We start from the raw sequence: 9,159 nt of genomic DNA, 5'->3' as shown, positions 1-9,159 counted from the left end.
GGCACTAGTAATATTCTAACAAACACTGTAATCTGGAAGATGTGGTTAACATAAATGCAGCCAATTTCTTCATTAAGGATGCAAATTGTTTTTGACAAGAGAACATCAATGTTTATATTCATATCCTAAAGAGAAGTCCTCCTCAGGCGGCTACTGTAACATAAAGGTAGGTCTTTGGAGTCTGAGACATATTGAACTGACACTCAATAGAGCTCATAATAGTGAACTAATCCAATCATGAGTGTCAGCATCACTTCCTAATTATTAAAAATTTTAAACAAATTATCATTATTAGTATTATTCTATGTTTAAGTTTGAAATAAACATACGTCCATCCTTTGGCAAGAGTAGTAGTCACAATCTCAACATGTAGCTTATGTATTTGGGGGAATATAATATTCATAAACTGGTTTCCACAAATAACCCATTTGAGGCACAAGCTTCTGAAATGTTATGACCATGTTAAGAGTAAAAAAAAAACCCACAACTGTTCACTTTTTAGACATGTTACTTTTGTGATTAGTAATTAATTGGTTATTCTTTCTTAGTTCACAAGTAGTTCTCAATGAGGATATAATAATCAAATACCTACCAAGGAACTACCTTTGTACTAAATTAGATATTACTTACTGCTTAGTTAATATTGCTTCCATATTAGTTAATAGTATTAAGTTCGGTGTTAATGCAGTACTACCTATTACTTCCTGCATAGCTACTTGTTAACTACGGACCATTATTCTAAAGTGTTACCGAATTTCTTTCTTCTGCTGGTCCATCAACTGTTTGGTTACCAACATTCTTTAAAATATATTCTTTTGTGTTCAGCAGAAGAAAGAAATTCATACATGTTTGTAATGTGTAACCAAATTCATTTTAGGTTCATCCCTTTAAGTCTTGTGGTTAGTTAAAGTCATATATTCGGTTAAACAGGCAACATGATGCTATCCTGATAAACTAAACATATGAAGCCACAAATGGAGAAAAAACAGCGGCCTGTATCAAATCAAGCTTTCCTCCAGCTAAAACAATCAGCACTGCTTTATCTTCTGCCAGGCCCGACACACCATTTCACATAACTTCCTTTGTACAGTCAGGTGCTCATTATTGGTATCCATATATGGAGCAACTGGACATTAGTGATTGCTGATAAGCATAGTCTTGCTGGCAGGTCATTACCGTAGATTCACCATCTAAATGGTAGATAACCATATGGCGCTAGTATATAAGCAATAACATATATAAATAATTGTGAATCTGAAACTCCAAATTGATCAAATCCAATGATCAATGTTTTTTCTTTGTCCATGTTTTTTGCATTCACCACCGTTACTTTCCCCCGCTGATGGTCATAAATAGATGAGTGGGAAAAGTGTCTGAAACAGATGAATACAGGTTTTGGAACAGAGCTTGGATGTGCACAGATGTTATTTGTAGAAGTGCAGCCCGGACTTCAGTAAATAATTAAAGGCACACCATTAGAAAGAGTCTGAACACTGAGTGTTCCCGTGACCGGTGCTCCACAGAGCTGTCATTAATGAGCAGAGCTTCTCATGTATCGGTGTGCTGTGGATCATTGTGTGTTAGGATTGTTTATGGCTAGAGAAGGTCAAACGGTCACTGTGACACACGTCACGCTAATCTAAGCACACTACTTTCTCTCCTCCAAATACAACTAAAAGCATATTTTAAGTGTATTGACACACTTCAAAAGGAAAAAATGCCCTGTTCCGACTCCCAAATAAACAATCCAATGCATTTTCTCAAAACTAAACAAAGAAATAACATTCTTGTCTTATATGGAGCTTATAATATGACACAATGATTTGAATTTGAATTGTGCAAATTTGAATTATTGACAAGTGTAATCTAACAAAAATTTAATATTGTGTGGAATTTTAAATAGTTCTGAATTTGATTTCTTTAAACGATTATTGAACATTTGAAATTTAACTAATTTAAATGTTTTTATGGCTGAATTTTATAGACGTGTATTTTCAAACAGCTGTTTTTTTGTTCTGAATTCTTAGACTGCAAATATCCAGTTTTAAAAAATAAAGATTCAAGCTTTCAAGATGAAGAAGAAATTCGGAACAACAATACCTGGAGAAACTTGAAATAATGAAGTTGAATAGTGATAGCTGAAACAGGTATTCATTTTGTTAGCTTTGAAATTGTAATACAGTATGTTTGTTGTTTCTGGACTACTGTGTTTTTCTAACTAAGGACAATATATAAAAAAAAAAAATAGGGGCTTTTTTTAGAAATGTAAATTTTTGGTGTGCTCCCAGTTATTTTTAAAATGTCTTGTGATTTAACATTGTTTATGGTGTCATAGCAAAGTGAGGCAGAGCAGCTGAAATTACAGTGGTGTTCTGTTATAAGAATCCTGTCCTCTGGTTCTGAGATTCGCTGTGGCAGCGGTTGCTCTAGCAGACAATGGCTTGATACGCACATAATAACAGCATTGGGTTGCCAAGGGTTACAGCCACCGTTTTTTGTGAGGGCAATTACTGGAATTCTTAAAATGTGTTTCCTTCTCTCTGTTAAAAAGGATGTTTTCTCATTTTCATCACTTAAACAGTCTGAGACAAACATGATGAAGTGTTTAGAGCCGTCAAGGGACTTGTAAAACAAATGAGATTCCTTTTCTCAATTTAACTTGTAATTATTACCGTAAGTCCTATTTTTAATTGAATGCGCAACTGTTGTTTTGAGATAAGATCATCTACCAACAAGCTGCGTCGCTCTTTCTGTTGTGGTATAGATGCAAACTGCTGTGTTGATGTGATTTATTGTGGTGTAAGTGAGTAGCAGACAGCTCTTCAGCAGCGAGACTCCTCCGTGTGTGGACGATATTAGATACCTTGATTAATGCACACTCTTTAGTGATGCTGTCACTATGCTGCACCAAGCACACAAGTAGGTGGTTAATCTGCCAGGGAGACGCCGTCAGTTCAGGGGGCCAGGGAGACGCCGTCAGTTCAGGGGGCCAGGGAGGCACCGTCAGTTCAGGGGGCCAGGGAGACGCCTTCAGTTCAGGGGGCCAGGGAGGCACCGTCAGTTCAGGGGGCCAGGGAGACGCCTTCAGTTCAGGGGGCCAGGGAGGCGCCGTCAGTTCAGGGGGCCAGGGAGACGCCGTCAGTTCAGGGGGCCAGGGAGGCCCCGTCAGTTCAGGGGGCCAGGGAGACGCCTTCAGTTCAGGGGGCCAGGGAGGCGCCGTCAGTTCAGGGGGCCAGGGAGACGCCGTCAGTTCAGGGGGCCAGGGAGGCGCCGTCAGTTCAGGGGGCCAGGGAGACGCCGTCAGTTCAGGGGGCCAGGGAGACGCCGTCAGTTCAGGGGGCCAGGGAGGCGCCGACAGTTCAGGGGGCCAGGGAGGCGCCGTCAGTTCAGGGGGCCAGGGAGGCGCCGTCAGTTCAGGGGGCCAGGGAGGCGCCGTCAGTTCAGGGGGCCAGGGAGGCGCCGTCAGTTCAGGGGGCCAGGGAGGCGCCGTCAGTTCAGGGGGCCAGGGAGGCGCCGTCAGTTCAGGGGGCCAGGGAGGCGCCGTCAGTTCAGAGGGCCAGGGAGGCGCCGTCAGTTCAGGGGGCCAGGGAGACGCCGTCAGTTCAGGGGGCCAGGGAGGCGCCGACAGTTCAGGGGGCCAGGGAGGCGCCGTCAGTTCAGGGGGCCAGGGAGGCGCCGTCAGTTCAGGGGGCCAGGGAGGCGCCGTCAGTTCAGGGGGCCAGGGAGACGCCGTCAGTTCAGGGGGCCAGGGAGACGCCGTCAGTTCAGGGGGCCAGGGAGGCGCCGTCAGTTCAGGGGGCCAGGGAGGTGCCGACTCTGGTACAAGCTTATGGGCTCGAGTGAACTCAGCAGGCACCGGGCGGAGCTCTGGGGCGGAAGCCGGTATTGGGCGAAGCTCTGGGGCTGGAGCCATCTCTGGAAGCTGGTCCGGGGCTTTAACCGACGTGTGTGCAGCCCAAACACACAAGACAGTCGTGGCCCATATGGTCAACACTGCAACCTCCAAGGACTCAGGCATGGCAGCAGCCATCTTGGTTGATGGCTCAGGCATGGCAGCTGCCATCTTGTCCGAAGACACAGGCGTGGAGGCTGCCATCTTGTCCAAAGACACAGGCGTAGAGGCGGCCACCTTGTCTGAAGACACAGGCATGGAGGCGACCATCTTGTCCAAAGACACAGGCGTAGAGGTGGCAATCTTGTCTGAAGACACAGGCGTGGAGGCGGCCATCTTGTCTGAAGACACAGGCGTGGAGGCGGCCATCTTGTCCAAAGACACAGGCGTAGAGGTGGCAATCTTGTCTGAAGACACAGGCGTGGAGGCGGCCATCTTGTCCGAAGACACAGGCGTAGAGGCGCCATTGTTTCTGTGTTCACTTCCTGTGTTTGGTTCCTGTTTTGCCTTGTACCTTGTTTGTCACCATAGTTACCCTCATTAATTCCCATAACATCAATCAACAACACCTGTCCCACGTCAGCCCCTTGTTAACCAGTCTATTTAAACCTCTGTGCTTCAGTTGTTGTGTGTCGGTCGTTACTGCTGTCTGTGTATTCCTGTCGTTGTTCTCCTGCCTTCTCTTTATGGATTTTACCTTTGTTCCTGGATTATTTTGCATTTATGTTTGTCTATTAAAACTTGTGTTTGCATCTGTATTCCCTCTCTGCCTCATTCCTGTTTACATGTTACAATAATATTATCATCAATAGCGTTCATGAACAAATGTCCACTAGGAATGGTGTGAGAGAAGAGGGGGGGATGTTGACATGTTGTGTTTGCCTCGAGGACGCAAGAACACTCATTAAAATTCCTGCAACATTCCTGTGGTCCATCTATAGACGTCACAAGAGAATAGCACTTAAAGGATGAGCCTGGGAGAGAGTTAATTTAAGAGAGAGACTAGAATCACACATTTAATCCTCTTTATGAAGTCATGAAGCAAATGCGGTTTTAAAACCAATTTCCCCAATTTACAGGCAACAGCTGTTTCACTCAGTGTGATGATACTCCACTTTCATCTTGTCAGAGGTGAGAATGGTGTCTGGAGAGGTAAAGAGTGAAGGTGATAGGATGGGTGGAAAAACAGAGATGAGAAAGAGAGAAAGTCTGACGAAGAGGACAGATAGGGAGAGATGGAAGAAGCTTCATTCTGATGCTGTACAAATATCTGATTGGGTTAAGAGAGGATTAAAACTCTTGTACATGGTGAATCAATGAAGTTAAATAATAATTAATGATAATAAGATGATGAAGAACGAGTAAAAGGAAAACATTAACACTAAATACAATAAAAAACACTGTTTTTATAAAGTTAAATGTCATACTATTCAAGTTGCTATAACTCATATTTTTTGAGGCATGTACTGATTCAAGGGTGTTAGTGGCTTGTGAATCTGTCCGATATTTTAAACGCATAAATCCTTAACGCACTATTTTCATGTAAGAGCATGTCAGTCTGTGTCTACTTTGAGTTTTGTGTCAAAAAACACAAAACACAGTCCCTTGTGTCAAAATTATGCTATTTTAAAGTTTCCTAATGTTGTTGTGGAGTCTCCTACAACAGGTTTACATGCATCAAAGGTAAAAAAAACTGTTTCATTTCCTCATAATATACATTTGCACATCACCACATTTTCAATGACTCTCAAACGACTCGTCAGATGAATCAAACTCTCTAAATCCCTCCTTTCCGAGAGCAACTCTGCTCTGATTGGCCAGACAGCTCAGTCTGTTGTGATTGGTTTGCACATGTACAGCACGCGTCGAAAACAAAAACGCCCATTGCCATAACAACGTCAGCTGTCCTGAGGCTTCCTACAACGTAAACTAAACACAGTTACGAATGATGACGTCGATTTTACCATATCACTGGAAGAACTAGTAATTCAACCCGAACCTCCATCGCCAGGACGACTCCAGCAGGACTCAGTGTTTCTCAGGGATACACTACTCAGTTTGAGGGACATTATGAGATGTTGCAACTGTAATTCCTCACCATCAGAATTAACAAGTGCATGTTCATCAATAAACCGATTATTTTACTTGTGCTTATTTATTTACCGAGTATTTTTCTAATTTATTGCGGTGAACATGTGGAAACTGTATCAGTAACAGTGCACACATTAGCCGAGCTCTAGCGTGAATGACTGATGTAATGTTGGTAAAACAAATCTTGCTCCGTGCTTAATCTTTCCTCAAAGTAGTGAGAACGACAGACAATCTGCATTAATAGACACAGTTATAGGTAACAGTGGCCCACTGCTGATCAGCAGAAGTATGTCAGTAAGACAGTGATAACGTGAGTTAGCCAGAAGCAGGAGACATACACAATATAAAATATTTTGAACACCATCTTTCAAGCGTTTTGTGAATCCTGCATTGATCTTATCTACCTTAGCTACCTCTGTAAAACAGGAAGCACACATATTTTTTTAAATATATTTTATTTATTCATTTTTACAAAAGTTGTAGCATATTCCTTTTGTTAAGCTACAGAACTTGTTTGACTCATCGATGTTTTGTAAGTTTGAGCCATGTGTTTATTAAGGTCTGAAATAAAACAAGATGAGAACTTAAATATTCCCAGCACTTTCTGTAATGTAGTAGGCCTATGTTTGCTTATCATAGGAAGTAATAAGAAATGACTCTTTACATTAAGGTAGTAGCCTAGTGAGAACAGGGTGTTGGGGAATCACTTTTTTTTCTCTTTTTCATCAAACCGCAGTTTTTGCAAGTTCCCGCAATTTCATCGCATAAAATTGCAGAAATATCCCGCATATTCCATAGCATTTTTTAAGAAAACGTGCCGCATAATCAAGGATTTTGCCCGCAACAATCACAAAAAAACTTCGCATTTTTCTGGAAGGACTGTTTGAACTCTGGCTAACGTGCTAACGCTGTCCTGCAGATTGAGCCATGAGCTCGTGCAGCTCTGTCAGAAGCAATCTGTGCATGACATAAATGCATTAGAAAACGTAATATCTTGCAGTTTATTTAGTAAATGTTTAAAGCCATTTCGCGATTTAAATCATCATACAGTAACCAGCTGTTTTCTCTCAATTATACGATTCACATGGGTCATTCTTTTCAATACGTAACATCTGTATAAATACAGAAAAATCACATCCCTGTGATTGGTCAGATGACAAAATCCCTCCAATTAATATAATTCTTCTTTATTCAAAATTCTTCCCTAATTGTACTTTACTGTCAAGGTGAAACTCCTTTGCCCAGTGCCCCGCAGACACAGCATCATCTGACTCTCTCAACATTCACCTTAAGTGACATGACCAAAACTCACTGTATTCATTTGGTGCCACCCGTGAGACCCACTAAATTCTGTATGTTGTAAGACACTGCTAAATTAGTGGGATAGGAGGGCAGGAGAGCAGCCATCTTCTGAACGCTGGGATGGGCCACTGTCCTGGTGTCCTGCTGTCCTGTCAACAAAGCTGATGTGTTGTAGCCTCATTCTTATTGATTGCAGAAGCAGTGGGGAGGTGGGTGCCATTTTCTTTGCTAAACATTTTTTCCTCCCGTGTTGGGTTAGAAAGGAAATCCGGGAAGAGTTTTGTTGTTTGTTTATTAGTTTACCAAATCTCTTACATTCTTGCTCTTTTGTTCTCGTTGGTAACTTGGTACATTTTTGAAATGCTACGCCCCTACTGCCCCTAGACACAAAGGGGACGTAACAGTATGTTTGTGCATGTACATGCAGAATATGCTCAGAATTCATAAGAAACTTGCTCAGACAAGAGTGCTTTCAGCTTGAAATATTTACACAGTGATAAAATATTGAAACGGTGGCGTGATAGGGATTTATACTCTCAGTGGATTTGGACCTTTCCTGGATCTTGTTCCTGTTTTGGGGATTTTCAGCATTTGAAATATTAATTATGATTCAGGACAAAAGTATGATCTCAGACGTGTTGTGTTAGCATGAAGTGCTAACTTGGAATGTCTTTCTGTGTGGAAATGCATTAAAGTAACTGATTTTTGTCATGAAATACTGTTTTTTGTGTCATACTTATTTCAGTCCACTAAATTAGTGAGGTTACAGAGTGTGCCATGTCACAAAAAAACATTATTTTAAATGGGACATGGGAGCTTTTTACCATTTTCAGGAGATATATTATGTCCATTTTCATAGCTTAGACTTTTTAGAGAATTTTTTTTTTTTTTTGAGAGTCATCACAAATAGATGCAGACTAAATATTTGTACAATATGTATAGATATCTCAACCAAATGTTTATAGATAGAATTACAAATGCTGGATTGCTGCAAGTAATTGAATGGTCTGAAATGAGAATGTTTCCTCTGTGATGAACCCTGAGTCTGTCCAGATGTCCAAGTTGTCCTTTGCAGCTGGTGTTTCCTTTGTGAGGGGCCTTTGACGTCACTTTGCTAACTGGCAGGGGTTCTTGTGTTGCTATGGTGAGATTCTGTAACCCCAGTCACAGCAGGTGTCGGTAAGACAGGACCTTAATGAGACACGCAGGCAAATAAATGTTCTTCTCTCCAAGAGACAACTCTAATTATAGTAGTTAAAAGAGAAAACGTCAAAGGATGACATTATAGGAATGCTAATTAAATATTTTTTTCATTAGCTCATTATTAATTTTAATTGCTGTCACATTTGGCTGTAAATGGTTTGATGATACATGATATACAATATCAAATTAGCCGAAATTTCACACGGCGCAATAAAGACTCTAAATAAGCGTTAAAATCCAAGTGTTTGTAATAATCGTACTTTGAAATATAACGTATGTAATTCAGCATGGCGGGCATTAGTTGAGCTCTAGTGCAGAGTTTCCCAATGCTGCGATATTTTTTTCCCCAGGATGGTTGGGGAAGACTCATGAATATTCATTAGGGAAGTCATCCCTGATTGGTCTGATGACCTACCCCTAACCCCACCCCTAAACCTAACCGTCACTGGGGGTCTGATGACCTACCCCTAACCCCGCCCCTAAATCTACCGGTCACTGGGGTTAAGACCAATCAGGGATGACTTCCCTAATGAATATTCATGAGTCTTCCCCTACCATCCTGGGAAAAAAAATATCGCATCCTGGATAACCCTAATCCTGCTCATTATTAGATGTTTGAATTCGGTCCAATAAGGGACACGTACAACACGTGTAGTGTCTGGGTCGCTCCG

This window comes from Leuciscus leuciscus (assembly GCF_965113295.1).
Source record: "Leuciscus leuciscus genome assembly, chromosome: 19".
Lineage (NCBI taxonomy): Eukaryota > Metazoa > Chordata > Actinopteri > Cypriniformes > Leuciscidae > Leuciscus > Leuciscus leuciscus.
Note: the sequence above shows the minus strand (reverse complement) of the source record.